The sequence below is a fragment of the Stigmatopora nigra genome, chromosome 20 (genome assembly GCF_051989575.1).
Source record: "Stigmatopora nigra isolate UIUO_SnigA chromosome 20, RoL_Snig_1.1, whole genome shotgun sequence".
NCBI classification, from domain to species: domain Eukaryota; kingdom Metazoa; phylum Chordata; class Actinopteri; order Syngnathiformes; family Syngnathidae; genus Stigmatopora; species Stigmatopora nigra.
The window spans coordinates 8,532,244-8,549,370 of record NC_135527.1 but is presented as its reverse complement, the minus strand read 5'-3'; the positions used below and the strand labels follow the sequence as shown (position 1 = coordinate 8,549,370).

Here is a 17,127-nt window from a genome sequence, read left to right as displayed (position 1 = left end):
GGCAGCATCTGGACCACTTCAACTGTGGAGGAACTGGACGACTTCAACTGTGGAAGAACTACATTGCAATCCAGACAATTGTCACGAAGGAGTTCACACGGAGGCAAAACATTTTGTCCTTTTATTTTATTTCCAGAATTTAGCATTGAAGATAATCAGCTCGTTGTCTCACAGGTGCAGGCGGCAGTTGGGGCGGGGTCAAGGCAGGTCTCCAAATTGGCGTCTTCACTGGACTGAGTCTGCAAACAAGAAAGTGGGTGAGCATTTAATTCAGTCATGTTTACCGTCTAAGTGGTGCACATTTACTCACCTTTGCAGTACAATCACGCTTTAAAAAAAAACATCTGCTTCAGTCATCTTGAGCTGCAGCGCCCTCCGGTGGACACGGGGAAACTAGCCAGCAAAAGAGAGTGGAAGGTAAAACATAGTTCAGAAGCGTGGCGTAAAAAGACGTCAAAGTTGGACAGTGTTCACGTCCACCATTTTGTGTTGCAGTGTGCACTAACCTACTGGACGACGTCGTGGATGAAATCCGACTGCAAGAATCAAAGACAGAAGTAAAAATTGGACATGGTAAGTCATCTGGACGTTCCTACCTCAAACTTTGTTACTCCACTTTCAGCTTCTGGAAGAACAGATTAATAGACAGTTCGATTTGCACGTGAATCAATTGTTTGCTCGTTTCACCTGTGCTTACCTGCAGGGTCGGACATCTTGGAAGTGACCTGCAAAAGAAAAGGAGAGAGTCAAAAAGTAAGGTTAACAGTCATTTTTCGTGTAAAGTGGATCATATGGCAGAATACTTACCGACTGCAGCCTGAGAAGGAAGAAAGGAGACCATTAAGTATTTTTGAGCTTGACTTTGGAATATTCAAAGTACTTACCAACTGCAGCCTGTGAAGGAAGAAATGGACCATTAAGTATTTTCAAGGTTGATTTGGAATATTTTAAGTACTTACTTGCTTCTTTTTGCACATTTGTGAGCTGTTGAAACAAGAGAAATGTAAGTTAGTCTCAAATAAAAAAAGTGAAAAGACTTGGGAATAGTACTTACTTTGGCTTTCCAGTGTGGAGCGACGCGCAGCATTCATTAAATGAAAGAGACCGCCTGCGAAAATGCTTCCTCTTTAAATAGTTTTTCGGAAGTGACGTAATTGCGCTAAAAAAATAAAAGTTTAAAAATCAATTTGAATGAGTCCTTCAAATTGAAAAGCGAACGACCGGGACTCGCACCCGGGTCTCCCAAGCCAAAGTCTAATGCTCTACTCATGAGACTAATGAGCAGATGACGTAGAACAATCTCATAGTGTATATGTCCCAGTCTTAGTCACTCATATTCGATAGACTGTCAAAAAAAAGGGTAAATATGACTTCCAATTTTTGAATTTGCAAAGCGTTGGTGGTCTAATGGTTAAAGACACTGACTGCGAATACTTTGGACTCGGGTTCGATCCTCACTCTTACCTTTGCCACTCTAGCATTTAATTCGTGAATGCAGCTGAGAGTGGGAATCGAACCCGGGTCGCCTGCATCGCAGGCAATGACTTATGCCATTCGCCACCTTGGCTGGATTTCCGCCGAAATTTCTCCCGTAGAAGTCCTAAATAATACCCAAAACACTTAGCGCAATATACTACAGTGATGCACCGGTAACAAGGAGTTGGTTGGAAAAGAAATTGCAGAGTGTAATGCTTAAAAGTGTCACAAGATGGCAGCCGAACAAGACATGTCCAGTCAGGCACACTCATGGGACAATATGTGAGAGGAGTCCAAGTATACCACATTAATGTATACTAGGAAACAGCATACTTGGTTGGTTGGAAAAGTCATTGCAAATTGCAATGCCCGAAAACCGCCACAAGAGGGCAGAAAGTTAGAACATGTCTATTCAGGCACATTCAGGACAATATGTGAGTCCAGGTAGTATTCTACATAAGTACGCAGTTGGTTGGAAAAGACGCATTGCCAAGTGCAATGCCCAAAAACCGCCACAGGAGGGCATTAGGTTTAACATGTCTTGTGGAGAATAAAATAGCATGTCTGCATACATGCATACAGTCACAACACAAATTCAAGGAATTAAGAATTGTTATGGTTTGTTACTTTATTGGAGAGGGATCAAGATGAATATTGCACATCATTTATATAAGCAAGATGAGGCTGATGCTGGGGAGCACATTGAAAATAAAGTTCGACCAAATACACAAGTGCCTTGTCTGTCTGCTTTGGTCATGAAATAAACACAAAATAAAGTTGGTGGTCATAACATGGCAAGTGGAAATCAGCCGTCTGCCTGCAGGAACAAGTCCAGTCTGCACCAAGAGAGGAACAAGCATTAAAGATGCACCTGGCTGTGAATACATGGATAAAAGAACAATGATATGAGAACGTGTTCGATCGACCGAACGAACAGTTACGCATTAACAATGACGCTAATATGAAGCCGATGAGTCCACTCACCTCATCTGGCCATGATTCCGACACGCTTAACAGTCGCACCTTCGTATCTTGTTTCTATTGACCGCATAGTATGCTTAAAAAGACTACAGTTATCTAAAATTATGCGCAGGAGACGAATTGTTTTGATCGGCTGCTGGTTTCCACGACTTCCGCATCGGAGGCTCTTCTTCTTTCAATACGAGCGCTTTGCAAACAACCGTTGCAACTACGCTGCCCTCGTGTGGACCGGAGATGTAATGACGGCACTGGTTCTCATAAACGACCATGAATCGACTATCTGTCTTAGGGTGTTTTTTAAACAGGACAATGCACCTCTATTGGTGTCAAAGTGGAGGTCCGGGGGCCAAATGTGGCCCGCCGCATCATTTTGTGCGGTCCGAGAAAGTTAACCGTCAGGATGTTTTAAAAGGCACAAGTACCACTATTGGTGTCAAAGTGGAGGCCCGGGGGCCAAATGTGGCCCGCCGCATCATTTTGTGCGGTCCGAGAAAGTTAACCGTCAGGATGTTTTAAAAGGCACAAGTACCACTATTGGTGTCAAAGTGGAGGCCCGGGGGCCAAATCTGGCCCGCCGCATCATTTTGTGCGGTCCGAGAAAGTAAACCATGATTACTTTCTCAGACCGCACAAAATGATGGGGCGGGCCACATTTGGCCCCCGGACCTCCACTGTGACACCAATAGTGGTACTTGTGCCTTTTAAAACATCCTCATGGTTAACTTTCTCGGACCGCACAAAATGATGCGGCGGGCCAGATTTGGCCCCCGGGCCTCCACTTTGACACCAATAGAGGTGCATTGTGCCGTTTAAATTATCCTGATGGTTTACTTTTTCGGACCGCACAAAATGATGCGGCGGGCCAGATTTGGCCCCCGGGCCTCCACTTTGACACCAATAGTGGTACTTGTGCCTTTTAAAACATCCTCATGGTTAACTTTCTCGGACCGCACAAAATGATGCGGCGGGCAAGATTTGGCCCCTGGGCCTCCACTTTGACACCAATAGAGGTGCATTGTGCCTTTTAAAATATCCTCATGGTTTACTTTCTCGGACCGCGCAAAATGATGCGGCGGGCCAGATTTGGCCCTCGGGCCTCCACTTTGACACCAACAGAGGTGCCATGTGCTGTTTAAAAAACATCTTTCTCGGACCGCACAAAATGATGCGGCGGGCCAGATTTGGCCCCCGGACCTCCACTTTGACACCAATAGAGGTGCATTGTGCCGTTTAAAATATCCTGATGGTTTACTTTCTCGGACCGCACAAAATGATGGGGCGGGCCAGATTTGGCCCCCGGACCTCCACTTTGACACCAATAGAGGTGCATTGTGCCTTTTAAAATATCCTGATGGTTTACTTTCTCGGACCGCACAAAATGATGCGACGGGCCAGATTTGGCCCCCGGACCTCCACTTTGACACCAATAGAGGTGCATTGTGCCGTTTAAAATATCCTGACGGTTTACTTTCTCGGACCGCACAAAATGATGCGGCGGGCCACATTTGGCCCCCGGACCTCCACTTTGACACCATTAGAGGTGCATTGTGCTGTTTAAAATATCCTGATGGTTTACTTTCTCGGACCGCACAAAATGATGCGACGGGCCACATTTGGCCCCCGGGCCTCCACTTTGACACCAATAAAGGTGCATTGTGCCTTTTAAAATATCCTGATGGTTTACTTTCTTGGACCGCACAAAATGATGCGGCGGGCCACATTTGGCCCCCGGGCCTCCACTTTGACACCAATAGAGGTGCGTTGTGCTGTTTAATATATCCTGATGGTTTACTTTCTCGGACCGCACAAAATGATGTGGCGGTCCAGATTTGGCCCCCGGACCTCCACTTTGACACCAATAGAGGTGCATTGCCCCGTTTAAAAAACATACTAAGACAAAGTCGATTCATGGTCGTTTATGAGAACCAGTATCGTCATTACATCTCCGGTCCACACGGGGGCAGCGCAGTTGCAACGGTTGTTTGCAAAGCGCTCTTATTGAAAGAAGAAGATCCTCCAATGCGGAAGTCGTGGTAACCAGCTGCCGATCAAAACAATCCTTCTACGCATGATTTTAGGTAAATGCAGTCTTTTTAAGCGTACTATGCGGTCAATAGAAACAAGATACGAAGGTGCGACTGTTAAGCGTGTCAGAATCATGGCCAGATGAGGTGAGTGGACTCATCCGCTTCATATAAGCGTCATTGTTAAAATCTGGCCCGCCGCATCATTTTGTGCGGTCCGAGAAAGATGTTTTTTAAACAGCACAATGCACCTCTGTTGGTGTCAAAGTGGAGGCCCGGGGGCCAAATCTGGCCCCCCGCATCATTTTGTGCGGTCCGAGAAAGTAAACCATGAGGATATTTTAAAAGGCACAATGCACCTCTATTGGTGTCAAAGTGGAGGCCCGGGGGCCAAATCTGGCCCGCCGCATCATTTTGTGCGGCCCGAGAAAGTAAACCATGATTACTTTCTCGGGCCGCACAAAATGATGCGGCGGGCCAGATTTGGCCCCCGGACCTCCACTTTGACACCAATAGAGGTGCATTGTGCTGTTTAAAAAACATCTTTCTCGGACCGCACAAAATGATGCGGCGGGCCAGATTTGGCCCCCAGGCCTCCACTTGGAAAACCATAAGGTACCTATGTCGTTTTTATGGAAAAAAATGACATAGGTACCTATGTCGTTTTTTTCCCATAAAAGCGACTTAGGTACCTATGTCGTTTTTATGGGGAAAAAACGACATAGGTACCTATGTCGTTTTTTCCATGAAAACAACATGGGTACCTATTTCGTTTTTTTCCATAAAAACGACATAGGTACCTATGTCGTTTTTATCGGAAAAAAAACGACGTAGGTACCTTCATCGTTTTTATGGAAAAAAACGACATAGGTACCTATGTCGTTTTTATGGAAAAAAAAACGACATAGGTACCTTCATCATTTTTATGGAAAAAAACGACATAGGTACCTATGTCGTTTTAAAATGTCGTTTTTATGGGAAAAAAACGACGTAGGTACCTATGTCGTTTTTATGGAAAAAAAACGACATAGGTACCTATGTCGTTTTTATCGAAAAAAACGACATAGGTACCTATGTCGTTTTTATGGAAAAAACGACATAGGTGCCTATGTCGTTTTTATGGACGACATAGGTACCTATGTCGTTTTTATGGAAAAAAACGACATATGTCGTTTTTATGGAAAAAAACAACATAGGTACCTATGTCGTTTTTATGGAAAAAAACGAAATAGGTACCTATGTTGTTTTCATGGAAAAAACGACATAGGTACCTATGTCGTTTTTATGGAAAAATACGACATAGTACGACACAAAAATACGACATGTCCTTTTTTTCCATAAAAACGACATAGGTACCTATGTCGTTTTTTTCCATAAAAACGACATAGGTGCCTATGTCGTATTTTTCCATAAAAACGACATAGGTACCTATGTCGTTTTTTCCATGAAAACAACATAGGTACCTATTTCGTTTTTTTTTCCATAAAAACGACATAGGTACCTATGTCGTTTTTATGGAAAAAAACGACATAGGTACCTATGTCGCTTTTTTTCGATAAAAACGACTTAGGTACCTATGTCGTTTTTTCCCATAAAAACGACATAGGTACCTATGTCGTTTTTTTTCGAAGTACCTCTGGGGCTACGAGTTCCCACCCGTCATGTCGCTGAGCGCGTCAGGGGGCTACGTGGCCAACTTTACCTTCTTCGACAAGGTGTTCAAAGCTAAAACGCCGCCGTCCCATGACGCCGAAGCGGGCAAGTCCAAGGTGAAACGACAGCGGGACAGTGCCACGCCCAGCATGAAAATCAGTAATGTATGACAGGGAGAGGGCGTGGCCTTGGGTTTGGATGGGTAGGGTCAGAGAGGACAATGAGTGGAGCATTAATATTTTGTTGTTTTTTTTATTTTAAAAAGGACTTATGTTCCGATGTCTTGTATATACATTATGTATTGTTATATTATTCCATAGGTACCTATTTATTAAAAAAAAAGACTCAACTAAGTTCCTTCTTCTTTTTCCATCAGGTCAGCACCATTGAGAGAGCTGCAACAATATATGTGAATTATGGAAAGACTTCATGTTTAACTATGTTCATCTAATGTGTTACAATAAAATGATGTTGTGTACATTTTGTCTTATGGTGCTTACTATTCTGCAATTACTTTTATTTAATTTTTAGCACAGTTAAAACATACACATACTACCACGTATTAGTATTCATAACCAAAGTATTTAGTTTATATTTCTTATTACTCCAAGTCATAAATCCTATGTATTAGTATTGGTCAGAATCCTATTTATTGTGAACACACAAAATGATGTTTCGAATGCGGAAATCGTTCATGTTAAACGGGGCCGTCATTACACTTCCAGTCCACAGAATGGCGCAAAGATCCCAACGGTTGTTTGCAAAGCACTGTTTATTGAAAGAAGAAGATGTCTGGAATGCGGAAGTCGTTTATGTGAAACGGGCCGTCATTACACTTTTAGTCCACAGGACGGCGCAAAGATCCCAACGGTTGTTTGCAAAGCACTGTTTATTGAAAGAAGAAGAAGAAGAAGAAGATGATTCGAATGCGGAAGTCGTTGATGTCATTCCACACGAGGGAATTTACGCATGCGCTATATCCTGGAGTTCCCCGGACTGACGTCAGAGAGAAACCCAGGAAGTGGGAGACGAATTCATTGCGTGTTCTTTTGTTTGTCAACTGTTTTTTCGGCGTTTTATCGCATGATCTAAATGGGGGAATTTACAGTAAATACAACCGAGTCACGTTTGATAGATTACACGAACAGTAGTCCGCAAGAAGGGAGTTTTTTCGAGTTTTTTGGGCTGATTTTGTGCACTCGTTCGTTGCAGGCTGTACAAGGAAAGTCAGGAATAAGGTAAGCAATGCTGCAAATGTCTACTACAAACGCTTCTTGGTGAATATTTCTACTCGTAAAACGTGTACTTGTTTTCTGTTGAGCTTGATCCTCGAAACCCAGATCAGATCGAAACATTTTGCCAACCTCCACAATTGAATGAACTATTTTCCCAATCAATGACAGACAACGTGGCTCCAATATTGACCTTTCCTCTTGAAGAAAGAATGTGTATTTTTTATTGCTTTTAAAAAATCTAGCATGAGGACAAGCCTGACTGAAAATAATGCATTGAACAATGTTGACATTTGATGAAATTGTTACATTGACTATTAATTGACTAATATTCTTGGGTGGGTGGGATGGATGTAAAATTTCATGGGCATGCGCATCCTCTTTTCTTGCCCTTCAAAGCTTAAATAAGTGATTATGATGTGCCGTGTTGATGGACAACGCCATCAACATATTCCATAGTCCATATTGCCCATTTTGAGCCCCTTGTATACTTTTTCCAATTGTTGTTCATATTTGGTGAGATTTTAGTGTTGTGTTCATAGTCAGTTGGCCTGAGTAGACCGATTTCATAGGCGCTCCAGTGATTGTGACTAAGTGGAGGGGTTACCTCCTTAGACCTTTGGCCCCCAAAACCCCCAATTGTACCTGATACGTGTCCAAAGTTGCTCAAAATAATATGTGCATCTTTTAACAATGTGCACATCCTCTATTTCTGGTCAGTAGACTCCCATTTCAGGCCATTTGTGTGCCACAAAAGGCCACATTTATAGGGGCCTCGGAGGTCTCTCGTCGGCAAAAAAAATGGCTTTTTCCTCAATGTTTTGTGTTTAAAACATGCGATCTGAGTCCAATTGGATTAGTGCTAACCAAAAATGTCATTTTGTTTACAGGAGTGGAGGCCCGGAAGATGGAGTTGCTTCCACGTCCATCAACCTGCGCCACACAAGTGCTAACAAAGGTGGGAAATGCTCCATTCAATGTATATTTGTATTGAAAAGAATGTTTTTTTAAGATTTATTTATCATGCTAGTAATCGAATAGCTTGAATTAGAATCACATTTATTTGACCACCCGTGTAGAGCTCAAAATAATAATGTAATTCTAGGTCATACAGTCCAAGATGCTAATACTATTTTCAGGCATCATTGTATGTCAGGTTACATATAAATATGGCTAGGCTAATTATGTGACTGTAATGTCATATAAATGCTAGAATGGTCACTGATGCTAATGCTATTTTTGCACTCAAATCACCTTATGTACAGTTAGATGTAAACATTGGTAGGCTAATTATTTGTTCATGATGCTAATGCTATTTATTTGTTCATTATGTCAATGTTATTTTTGCGCCCGCATCATCTTCTGTATCGTTAGATGTAAACATTGGTAGGCTAATTATTTGTTCATGATGCTAATGCTATTTATTTGTTCATTATGTCAATGCTATTTTTGCGCCCGCATCATCTTCTGTATCGTTACATGTACATATTGGTAGGCTATTTATTTGTTGGTGATGCTAATGCTATTTTGGCGCTTGCATCATCTCATGTAAGGTTACTTATCATGATCAGTAGACTAATTATGTGACTGTAATGTGGTATGAATGCTAGAATGGTCACTGACTTCTCTCGTTGTCGTCTTCTTGACAGGATGGGGGACGTTTTGGACGTACACGGCGCCTCCGGACGGGCCCGCGCTGCAGCCCGATGGCTTCTGGGCACTGGCGTGACCTGGCGTGACCTGGCTGGGTATGTGACGTCTTACGTTTCAGCGTCTGCAGTGGCATCTGATGCCGTCAGAATGTCAAAAAGGCCCTTTTTTGCGAACAATATACTGTTGAAATTGAATCAGTCTTCGTCTTTTCTTGCTAAATGCATCCTTACTAAGTTTAAAATAGATGTTTTCCTTCAAAATGTGTCTTTTTGGGGCACAAAACGTCCACCAAAAAGAGCTCTCGGAAAACGGGGCCTCAGAAAAGCAGAAAATCTTCCCGGCAACAAGTCGTGTCACGTTTCGGCCATCCAATCAGAAGCCTTAAAAATTGGATTTAGCCACCTCCCCTCTATGCAAATCTATGCAAATTTGGATTTAGCCCCGCCCTGGCCTCGCCCACCGGGACAGCCAATCACAGCCCGGCATTTGGCCGGACACGCCCCTTTTTTCCAAAAAACGGCGTTTTTTGGACCGAAACCCCGCCTCCCGCTACAAAGCCAGCCCCCCCTGAATAAAGCCCACCCATTCCGAGAGAACCAATCAGATGGCAGTATTCACCTCCCCACTTCCTGATTCTACACCAATCAGTGAATAGACGCCCCTTCCCAGAGAACCAATCAGGTGGCAGCACTCACCTTCCACTTCCTGATTCTACACCAATCAGTGAATGGACACCCCCCTCCCAGAGAACCAATCAACTGGCAGCACTCAATTATTACTTCCTTATTCTAAACCAATCAGTGAACCTAATTTAAGTTATCAACCAATCCCAGGCTAGTCATTTGCATAGCCACACCCCAAAAAAAAACAAATAAAAAATTAAAAAATAAAATTTTTAATAAAATTGAATAATAAAATGTTAGAAGAAAGGAGTTTGTTTTTTGTTCAACTTTATTTGTTTTTCTTTCAGAGTTAAGAGTCCAAAGTTTGATGTCTTGAAGTTCTTCTTCAAACCAGTAGGAGTCGGATCGGAACAGAGTGTGGAGACCTGAAGACAAAAAAAAGTAAGTTAAGTGCAAGTCGAGTGCAAACCAAGTAAGTTAAGTGCAAGTCGAGTGCAAACCAAGTAAGTCGAGTGCAAACCAAGTAAGTTAAGTGCAAGTCGAGTGCAAACAAGTTAGTTAAGTGCAGTAGGGCAAGTTAAAAAGTGCAGACAAGCAAGTCAAGTGCATTCAAAGAATTGTGCAAACGACGATAAGACTTACCTTAGAATGATGCGATGTCACTTGTACTTGACTTGAGCAGGAAGGCAGCAACTGTGAAAGAAGTGGACTTCAGCTGTGGAAGAACTTCATTTGATGCGATGTCACATGTTCTTGAGCAGGAGGGCAGCATCTGGACCACTTCAACTGTGGAGGAACTGGACGACTTCAACTGTGGAAGAACTACATTGCAATCCAGACAATTGTCACGAAGGAGTTCACACGGAGGCAAAACATTTTGTCCTTTTATTTTATTTCCAGAATTTAGCATTGAAGATAATCAGCTCGTTGTCTCACAGGTGCAGGCGGCAGTTGGGGCGGGGTCAAGGCAGGTCTCCAAATTGGCGTCTTCACTGGACTGAGTCTGCAAACAAGAAAGTGGGTGAGCATTTAATTCAGTCATGTTTACCGTCTAAGTGGTGCACATTTACTCACCTTTGCAGTACAATCACGCTTTAAAAAAAAACATCTGCTTCAGTCATCTTGAGCTGCAGCGCCCTCCGGTGGACACGGGGAAACTAGCCAGCAAAAGAGAGTGGAAGGTAAAACATAGTTCAGAAGCGTGGCGTAAAAAGACGTCAAAGTTGGACAGTGTTCACGTCCACCATTTTGTGTTGCAGTGTGCACTAACCTACTGGACGACGTCGTGGATGAAATCCGACTGCAAGAATCAAAGACAGAAGTAAAAATTGGACATGGTAAGTCATCTGGACGTTCCTACCTCAAACTTTGTTACTCCACTTTCAGCTTCTGGAAGAACAGATTAATAGACAGTTCGATTTGCACGTGAATCAATTGTTTGCTCGTTTCACCTGTGCTTACCTGCAGGGTCGGACATCTTGGAAGTGACCTGCAAAAGAAAAGGAGAGAGTCAAAAAGTAAGGTTAACAGTCATTTTTCGTGTAAAGTGGATCATATGGCAGAATACTTACCGACTGCAGCCTGAGAAGGAAGAAAGGAGACCATTAAGTATTTTTGAGCTTGACTTTGGAATATTCAAAGTACTTACCAACTGCAGCCTGTGAAGGAAGAAATGGACCATTAAGTATTTTCAAGGTTGATTTGGAATATTTTAAGTACTTACTTGCTTCTTTTTGCACATTTGTGAGCTGTTGAAACAAGAGAAATGTAAGTTAGTCTCAAATAAAAAAAGTGAAAAGACTTGGGAATAGTACTTACTTTGGCTTTCCAGTGTGGAGCGACGCGCAGCATTCATTAAATGAAAGAGACCGCCTGCGAAAATGCTTCCTCTTTAAATAGTTTTTCGGAAGTGACGTAATTGCGCTAAAAAAATAAAAGTTTAAAAATCAATTTGAATGAGTCCTTCAAATTGAAAAGCGAACGACCGGGACTCGTACCCGGGTCTCCCAAGCCAAAGTCTAATGCTCTACTCATGAGACTAATGAGCAGATGACGTAGAACAATCTCATAGTGTATATGTCCCAGTCTTAGTCACTCATATTCGATAGACTGTCAAAAAAAAGGGTAAATATGACTTCCAATTTTTGAATTTGCAAAGCGTTGGTGGTCTAATGGTTAAAGACACTGACTGCGAATACTTTAGACTCGGGTTCGATCCTCACTCTTACCTTTGCCTCTCTAGCATTTAATTCGTGAATGCAGCTGAGAGTGGGAATCGAACCCGGGTCGCCTGCATCGCAGGCAATGACTTATGCCATTCGCCACCTTGGCTGGATTTCCGCCGAAATTTCTCCCGTAGAAGTCCTAAATAATACCCAAAACACTTAGCGCAATATACTACAGTGATGCACCGGTAACAAGGAGTTGGTTGGAAAAGAAATTGCAGAGTGTAATGCTTAAAAGTGTCACAAGATGGCAGCCGAACAAGACATGTCCAGTCAGGCACACTCATGGGACAATATGTGAGAGGAGTCCAAGTATACCACATTAATGTATACTAGGAAACAGCATACTTGGTTGGTTGGAAAAGTCATTGCAAATTGCAATGCCCGAAAACCGCCACAAGAGGGCAGAAAGTTAGAACATGTCTATTCAGGCACATTCAGGACAATATGTGAGTCCAGGTAGTATTCTACATAAGTACGCAGTTGGTTGGAAAAGACGCATTGCCAAGTGCAATGCCCAAAAACCGCCACAGGAGGGCATTAGGTTTAACATGTCTTGTGGAGAATAAAATAGCATGTCTGCATACATGCATACAGTCACAACACAAATTCAAGGAATTAAGAATTGTTATGGTTTGTTACTTTATTGGAGAGGGATCAAGATGAATATTGCACATCATTTATATAAGCAAGATGAGGCTGATGCTGGGGAGCACATTGAAAATAAAGTTCGACCAAATACACAAGTGCCTTGTCTGTCTGCTTTGGTCATGAAATAAACACAAAATAAAGTTGGTGGTCATAACATGGCAAGTGGAAATCAGCCGTCTGCCTGCAGGAACAAGTCCAGTCTGCACCAAGAGAGGAACAAGCATTAAAGATGCACCTGGCTGTGAATACATGGATAAAAGAACAATGATATGAGAACGTGTTCGATCGACCGAACGAACAGTTACGCATTAACAATGACGCTAATATGAAGCCGATGAGTCCACTCACCTCATCTGGCCATGATTCCGACACGCTTAACAGTCGCACCTTCGTATCTTGTTTCTATTGACCGCATAGTATGCTTAAAAAGACTACAGTTATCTAAAATTATGCGCAGGAGACGAATTGTTTTGATCGGCTGCTGGTTTCCACGACTTCCGCATCGGAGGCTCTTCTTCTTTCAATACGAGCGCTTTGCAAACAACCGTTGCAACTACGCTGCCCTCGTGTGGACCGGAGATGTAATGACGGCACTGGTTCTCATAAACGACCATGAATCGACTATCTGTCTTAGGGTGTTTTTTAAACAGGACAATGCACCTCTATTGGTGTCAAAGTGGAGGTCCGGGGGCCAAATGTGGCCCGCCGCATCATTTTGTGCGGTCCGAGAAAGTTAACCGTCAGGATGTTTTAAAAGGCACAAGTACCACTATTGGTGTCAAAGTGGAGGCCCGGGGGCCAAATGTGGCCCGCCGCATCATTTTGTGCGGTCCGAGAAAGTTAACCGTCAGGATGTTTTAAAAGGCACAAGTACCACTATTGGTGTCAAAGTGGAGGCCCGGGGGCCAAATCTGGCCCGCCGCATCATTTTGTGCGGTCCGAGAAAGTAAACCATGATTACTTTCTCAGACCGCACAAAATGATGGGGCGGGCCACATTTGGCCCCCGGACCTCCACTGTGACACCAATAGTGGTACTTGTGCCTTTTAAAACATCCTCATGGTTAACTTTCTCGGACCGCACAAAATGATGCGGCGGGCCAGATTTGGCCCCCGGGCCTCCACTTTGACACCAATAGAGGTGCATTGTGCCGTTTAAATTATCCTGATGGTTTACTTTTTCGGACCGCACAAAATGATGCGGCGGGCCAGATTTGGCCCCCGGGCCTCCACTTTGACACCAATAGTGGTACTTGTGCCTTTTAAAACATCCTCATGGTTAACTTTCTCGGACCGCACAAAATGATGCGGCGGGCAAGATTTGGCCCCTGGGCCTCCACTTTGACACCAATAGAGGTGCATTGTGCCTTTTAAAATATCCTCATGGTTTACTTTCTCGGACCGCGCAAAATGATGCGGCGGGCCAGATTTGGCCCTCGGGCCTCCACTTTGACACCAACAGAGGTGCCATGTGCTGTTTAAAAAACATCTTTCTCGGACCGCACAAAATGATGCGGCGGGCCAGATTTGGCCCCCGGACCTCCACTTTGACACCAATAGAGGTGCATTGTGCCGTTTAAAATATCCTGATGGTTTACTTTCTCGGACCGCACAAAATGATGGGGCGGGCCAGATTTGGCCCCCGGACCTCCACTTTGACACCAATAGAGGTGCATTGTGCCTTTTAAAATATCCTGATGGTTTACTTTCTCGGACCGCACAAAATGATGCGACGGGCCAGATTTGGCCCCCGGACCTCCACTTTGACACCAATAGAGGTGCATTGTGCCGTTTAAAATATCCTGACGGTTTACTTTCTCGGACCGCACAAAATGATGCGGCGGGCCACATTTGGCCCCCGGACCTCCACTTTGACACCATTAGAGGTGCATTGTGCTGTTTAAAATATCCTGATGGTTTACTTTCTCGGACCGCACAAAATGATGCGACGGGCCACATTTGGCCCCCGGGCCTCCACTTTGACACCAATAAAGGTGCATTGTGCCTTTTAAAATATCCTGATGGTTTACTTTCTTGGACCGCACAAAATGATGCGGCGGGCCACATTTGGCCCCCGGGCCTCCACTTTGACACCAATAGAGGTGCGTTGTGCTGTTTAATATATCCTGATGGTTTACTTTCTCGGACCGCACAAAATGATGTGGCGGTCCAGATTTGGCCCCCGGACCTCCACTTTGACACCAATAGAGGTGCATTGCCCCGTTTAAAAAACATACTAAGACAAAGTCGATTCATGGTCGTTTATGAGAACCAGTATCGTCATTACATCTCCGGTCCACACGGGGGCAGCGCAGTTGCAACGGTTGTTTGCAAAGCGCTCTTATTGAAAGAAGAAGATCCTCCAATGCGGAAGTCGTGGTAACCAGCTGCCGATCAAAACAATCCTTCTACGCATGATTTTAGGTAAATGCAGTCTTTTTAAGCGTACTATGCGGTCAATAGAAACAAGATACGAAGGTGCGACTGTTAAGCGTGTCAGAATCATGGCCAGATGAGGTGAGTGGACTCATCCGCTTCATATAAGCGTCATTGTTAAAATCTGGCCCGCCGCATCATTTTGTGCGGTCCGAGAAAGATGTTTTTTAAACAGCACAATGCACCTCTGTTGGTGTCAAAGTGGAGGCCCGGGGGCCAAATCTGGCCCCCCGCATCATTTTGTGCGGTCCGAGAAAGTAAACCATGAGGATATTTTAAAAGGCACAATGCACCTCTATTGGTGTCAAAGTGGAGGCCCGGGGGCCAAATCTGGCCCGCCGCATCATTTTGTGCGGCCCGAGAAAGTAAACCATGATTACTTTCTCGGGCCGCACAAAATGATGCGGCGGGCCAGATTTGGCCCCCGGACCTCCACTTTGACACCAATAGAGGTGCATTGTGCTGTTTAAAAAACATCTTTCTCGGACCGCACAAAATGATGCGGCGGGCCAGATTTGGCCCCCAGGCCTCCACTTGGAAAACCATAAGGTACCTATGTCGTTTTTATGGAAAAAAATGACATAGGTACCTATGTCGTTTTTTTCCCATAAAAGCGACTTAGGTACCTATGTCGTTTTTATGGGGAAAAAACGACATAGGTACCTATGTCGTTTTTTCCATGAAAACAACATGGGTACCTATTTCGTTTTTTTCCATAAAAACGACATAGGTACCTATGTCGTTTTTATCGGAAAAAAAACGACGTAGGTACCTTCATCGTTTTTATGGAAAAAAACGACATAGGTACCTATGTCGTTTTTATGGAAAAAAAAACGACATAGGTACCTTCATCGTTTTTATGGAAAAAAACGACATAGGTACCTATGTCGTTTTAAAATGTCGTTTTTATGGGAAAAAAACGACGTAGGTACCTATGTCGTTTTTATGGAAAAAAAACGACATAGGTACCTATGTCGTTTTTATCGAAAAAAACGACATAGGTACCTATGTCGTTTTTATGGAAAAAACGACATAGGTGCCTATGTCGTTTTTATGGACGACATAGGTACCTATGTCGTTTTTATGGAAAAAAACGACATATGTCGTTTTTATGGAAAAAAACAACATAGGTACCTATGTCGTTTTTATGGAAAAAAACGAAATAGGTACCTATGTTGTTTTCATGGAAAAAACGACATAGGTACCTATGTCGTTTTTATGGAAAAATACGACATAGGTACCTATGTCCTTTTTTTCCATAAAAACGACATAGGTACCTATGTCGTTTTTTTCCATAAAAACGACATAGGTGCCTATGTCGTATTTTTCCATAAAAACGACATAGGTACCTATGTCGTTTTTTCCATGAAAACAACATAGGTACCTATTTCGTTTTTTTTTCCATAAAAACGACATAGGTACCTATGTCGTTTTTATGGAAAAAAACGACATAGGTACCTATGTCGCTTTTTTTCGATAAAAACGACTTAGGTACCTATGTCGTTTTTTCCCATAAAAACGACATAGGTACCTATGTCGTTTTTTTTCGAAGTACCTCTGGGGCTACGAGTTCCCACCCGTCATGTCGCTGAGCGCGTCAGGGGGCTACGTGGCCAACTTTACCTTCTTCGACAAGGTGTTCAAAGCTAAAACGCCGCCGTCCCATGACGCCGAAGCGGGCAAGTCCAAGGTGAAACGACAGCGGGACAGTGCCACGCCCAGCATGAAAATCAGTAATGTATGACAGGGAGAGGGCGTGGCCTTGGGTTTGGATGGGTAGGGTCAGAGAGGACAATGAGTGGAGCATTAATATTTTGTTGTTTTTTTTATTTTAAAAAGGACTTATGTTCCGATGTCTTGTATATACATTATGTATTGTTATATTATTCCATAGGTACCTATTTATTAAAAAAAAAGACTCAACTAAGTTCCTTCTTCTTTTTCCATCAGGTCAGCACCATTGAGAGAGCTGCAACAATATATGTGAATTATGGAAAGACTTCATGTTTAACTATGTTCATCTAATGTGTTACAATAAAATGATGTTGTGTACATTTTGTCTTATGGTGCTTACTATTCTGCAATTACTTTTATTTAATTTTTAGCACAGTTAAAACATACACATACTACCACGTATTAGTATTCATAACCAAAGTATTTAGTTTATATTTCTT

The 17,127-nt window shown here is 43.2% G+C and overlaps 4 long non-coding RNA genes across 5 annotated transcripts; 2 read left to right on the top strand and 2 right to left on the bottom strand.

Annotated features, from left to right (window-relative positions):
• Positions 1-111: 111 nt before the first annotated feature.
• On the bottom strand, positions 112-1,092 carry LOC144213615 (uncharacterized). Of its 2 annotated transcripts, XR_013330034.1 has the most exons (5): positions 698-1,092; positions 597-625; positions 507-536; positions 311-393; positions 112-239 (listed from the first exon to the last, which is right to left on the bottom strand). It is a non-coding gene; the product is annotated as an uncharacterized LOC144213615 (long non-coding RNA). The 2 variants fall into 2 exon arrangements; XR_013330033.1 differs by having other exon boundaries at positions 507-1,081.
• Positions 1,093-4,308: 3,216 nt separating this feature from the next.
• LOC144213695 (uncharacterized) lies at positions 4,309-6,614 on the top strand. Its single transcript, XR_013330070.1, has 2 exons — positions 4,309-4,628; positions 6,511-6,614. It is a non-coding gene; the product is annotated as an uncharacterized LOC144213695 (long non-coding RNA).
• Positions 6,615-10,517: 3,903 nt separating this feature from the next.
• Positions 10,518-11,499, bottom strand: LOC144213628 (uncharacterized). Its single transcript, XR_013330043.1, has 3 exons — positions 10,913-11,499; positions 10,717-10,799; positions 10,518-10,645 (listed from the first exon to the last, which is right to left on the bottom strand). It is a non-coding gene; the product is annotated as an uncharacterized LOC144213628 (long non-coding RNA).
• Positions 11,500-14,714: 3,215 nt separating this feature from the next.
• On the top strand, positions 14,715-17,007 carry LOC144213696 (uncharacterized). The gene is made up of 2 exons (XR_013330071.1): positions 14,715-15,034; positions 16,904-17,007. It is a non-coding gene; the product is annotated as an uncharacterized LOC144213696 (long non-coding RNA).
• The last annotated feature ends 120 nt before the right edge of the window (positions 17,008-17,127 follow it).